The sequence below is a fragment of the Callithrix jacchus genome, chromosome 20 (assembly GCF_049354715.1).
Source record: "Callithrix jacchus isolate 240 chromosome 20, calJac240_pri, whole genome shotgun sequence".
NCBI classification, from domain to species: domain Eukaryota; kingdom Metazoa; phylum Chordata; class Mammalia; order Primates; family Cebidae; genus Callithrix; species Callithrix jacchus.
Genome location: NC_133521.1, coordinates 29241608 through 29245527, shown reverse-complemented (window position 1 = coordinate 29245527; position 3920 = coordinate 29241608). Strand labels below are relative to the sequence as shown.

General features: G+C 37.3%; 1 long non-coding RNA gene across 1 annotated transcript in view; it reads left to right on the top strand.

Moving 5' to 3' along the window:
- The first annotated feature begins 123 nt into the window (after window positions 1-123).
- LOC128930314 (uncharacterized) overlaps window positions 124-3920 on the top strand; it is a 151274-nt gene continuing 147477 nt past the window's right edge. The window contains exon 1 of the long non-coding RNA XR_008478231.2: window positions 124-324. This is a non-coding gene — a long non-coding RNA (uncharacterized LOC128930314). The remainder of the gene's footprint in view (window positions 325-3920) is intronic.

Sequence of the window (3920 nt, the reverse complement as noted above, 5' to 3'; positions counted from 1 at the left end):
GAAGGACAGAGGAGCCAATCGAAGCCCGGATAGTTTCAGACGTCAAAGGTGATGGGCGTTGCTAAGAAAAGGAGGTGGGACGATACCGAGTTGCCACGACGACGGCTTCCGGGTGGGCGGCTTGAGGTGGCTTCCGGCCGGAAGGCGAGACGCCACGGTAAAACCCTTCATGCTGGAGGGTCCTGGAGATTTGGGGCTGCGGCCGTTTCCTCGGGAGCAGCCACGCGACTGTTCTAGGGTCACTCCACGGGCTGTGTCCTTTATTCTTCTCTCTCACCCAAAGACTTACCTGAACGGTTATAAAGTGCACGTTATTTCCCTAAGGTAAGCGTTTGGTAGCGCCTCCTCCTCACACAGGGGTAACAGAAACCTGCTGTCAACTTCGTTACACGACATACCTGTACTTAACCAGAAAAAGTTGAAATTTTGGATATTTAAACATTCAGTAACCTCTTGTTGTGTGAGGTTTTTTTTTAACTGCACTGCACACATGTTGTAGTCTTTAACCACTGAATGCCATTTGATTTCATAATGAAATTTAACGTCCTGGTTCTTTCTGACCCCCCAAATTTCATCTGAACCAGTTAATTCACGAAGACCTGAAATTATTTTATTTTCTGTAACACTCTCATAGGTTCTCCAAGCTAAGTTCTTAATCGCCGATAAATCTGAAGGCATGTGGTAAGGATGAGCAGGTGATTTGAGCCCAGTCCATTCCAAGAGTCAAACTAATTCAGCTGGGATTCCTTTGGTTAGGAGCGTTATTTTAACATAAAAAATGTTAAACCAAATGGTAAATACGGCTGCTTTGGTTCCAATTGCATCTCATTTGATGATGATAGTCTCACACAAGACGATCCCATTTGTGAAAGAGAGTAAACATTGGTGAAATATAGCTTTCTGCAGATAACTCTTTAAACAAAGATATTTTTTCAGACCATAGAAATTATTACTAAATTCTTGTCACCAAAATGTAAAAGCTAAAGCAAAACTTATCTGCTTATCAAGAACAATTTCTTCCTCTATAGTTAAGGCAGTTCGGAAACGTTTATGAAAGCTTAGATCTATATGTGTTTGGGATCCTGCCAACCTCTTTCTTAAAATTCCATCTTCGAACCTCCCTGCTAATGAGCACTTTTCCAGCAGCTTGGATGAAACATTCTGAATAATTCCTCAGCCTGAAGGTTAGAAATTTCATTAAATAAAAAATTAAATACACAGAATACTTAGGTATGAAACATTAATGAACTGAGTAATACATTCTTAAGAAGACCAGGCACTTAAGAAAACACAGGCCACCTGCATTGTGGAGCCATTTAATGTGATGAGAGTTGATAAATGGGCAAGAGATCAAAAAATGCCCAAGGTTTCAAAAGAGAATGTTCCATGGGCTGCTTACTGCCTACATAGAGCATTCGAAAATCAAGCCAACTCAGCAGAAGCCCAAGAGGGCTTCAGATGAACCCTAGTATCCTTTGGATGTCAGTATTGTACTGAACAAAGTCAGTTGAACTGTTATTTTTCTGACAAAAAAAATGCCTACGTTTTTTAAGGACTTTGGTCATTCATTTAAAAGTATATAGTGATCTTAGAGTTTCTAAACTCTAAGCACAGAAAAGAAACTTGAAAGTAAATTAGAGGTACTTAAAAGGAGAAAAAAAATTCCTCCAGTAGTAGACACATATTTGCTGCTGTACACTATTCTCTCCTTGAAGCTCTCTCCCGTCAACTTGGCTGAATCCTACTTATGCTTTTAAGACCCAGCTCAAATTGTGAATCTTTTGTGACCTCACTCCCTCCTGAGTACATATAGAATTGTAAATATAGCCTTTATTTGGCATTGTCGTTGTATTCCTTATGTTTCTTATTTATGAATATATCTTACATATAACTTGAATTATTGAGATCCTAAACTACTCAGAATTGTGTTCACCATGTACCTGGGAGACAGACTTGAACAAATAAGTTTTGATGTAAAAACGCCAAGATTAATGTTAAATATAGTTGAAGGTCATTTTTTTTTGCTAGAGCAAACAAAATATCACAGACTAGGTGGCTTACAGAAAGTTACTTTCTCCCAATTCTGGAGGCTAGAAGTTCAAAATTAAGGTGTCAGCAGGGATGGTTTCTTTCTGAGGACTCTGTCCTTGGCTCATACATGCCTGTCTCATCTCTTTATCTTCATGTGGTCTTTTCTCCATGTGTGTGCACGTCTGTATCCAAATTTTTTTTCATGTAAGGACACCAGCCCTACTAGATTCAGGCCCATGTTACAGACTTCATTGCAGCTTAATTACCTCTTGAAACACCTAATCTCCAAATAAGGTTATTTTCTGCTAGGGATTAAAACCTTTAACATAAGAGTTTTAGGGGGACTCAAACCCATAACAGTACCCAAGACTTAAAAAGCAGAAATGAATAGTAGCAGTTATCTGTCACCTTTCAGAACTCCCATCTTATGACTTATAGATAGCATAAATGTGTAAGTCAGATTACTGTAAGATAATAGGAAATAGTAGGGCCCGTGGCAAATTAGAGTATATTTGCCCAGAGAAAAGACTTTCAAATTAAAATTGTAAACAACCCTCCATTTCCACCCCAGCCATCCAAATAAAGCAGTTTGGCTGGTTTTGACTTACAGGTTATCAGTTTGCAAAAACCACCACCATGTAATTTTCTTTGATTCGTAACCTGTTATGGTTGATATTGGACATGTTAAATATTTTTATTACATATCCAAATACATTTTTTCCCAGACTCCATTGGTTTACACAGTTTTTTTAATTGAGTACTTGCTGTGTTAAAGAAACTGTACTAAGTGCCATACAGAGATTTAAGATTCATAAGTGGATACATGTATCCCAGAGTTACAAGGAGCTATTTTTGAGATCATTTATTATATACATATCTATACAAAATGTAATCTTTTTGTGTAACTTTACCTTGTAAATAAATTTGAACTCCAAAAATAATTTTTTTGTCAGACTTATGCACTGCAAAGACCAAGACTATGTCCTCAAGTACAAGGGTAGAGGAAATGAGACAAATAAAAAAATAATTATTGAGCAAGATGAAAGAAGACCATAAGAGGATTACAGATAAAGTGCTACAGAAGATTAGAGGACAAACAGATTTCATCCAGCTGGGTGTGTTGCTGAAGACATTTAATGCAATTGGAATTAATCTTTTCATGGCACTTGGTACCTCTAATATAACATTAATCAGCATATCATATGGTGGTTATTTACATATGTTCATATCCCCTTCTGATACATTCTAAAATACACTAGAATGTCTTAATCTATATTTGTTCCAGTCTAATGTTATTCAAAAGTATCGAGTGTTACCTAAGGAGTCAATTGGGGAACTTTTTAAAAAGAAACTTGTCTTAATTCTAGCTCTGAAGATTGTAATTAAGTAGGCCTTGAGAGGTGGTAGATGATCTCTATTTTGAAAAGTTTTCCCTCACTTAATAAACCTGGTGAACACACCATTTAGAACCTACTGCCTAGAGCACCTAGTATGTAGTATGCTCTCAGTAAATTGTTGTCACATTAAATGAGCAGAGCTGCAATTTAGTAAGATTAATAAGACTCCAGTGTGTAGGATGAATTAAAGTGGGAAATATCCTAGAGGCAGGAAAATCCTATTACAGATGTCCAGCTAAGAGATGAAGCAGCCCTGAATTAGAGCAGAGACAATTGGAGAGAAATGGATGAGAAACACTGAGAAGGTAGAGTGAGCAGAATTAGGTGAAAATTGATATAATGCAGTAGTTCTCAAAATGTAATATGCCTAAGTCTTAACATGGGTTGTTAAATTTAAAAGGCAGATTTCTGGGCTCTATCCTTGAAAACCTGTTCAGCTAGTTCAGGGTAAGGCACATTAATCTGCATTTTTAACAACCCTTTGTCATGATT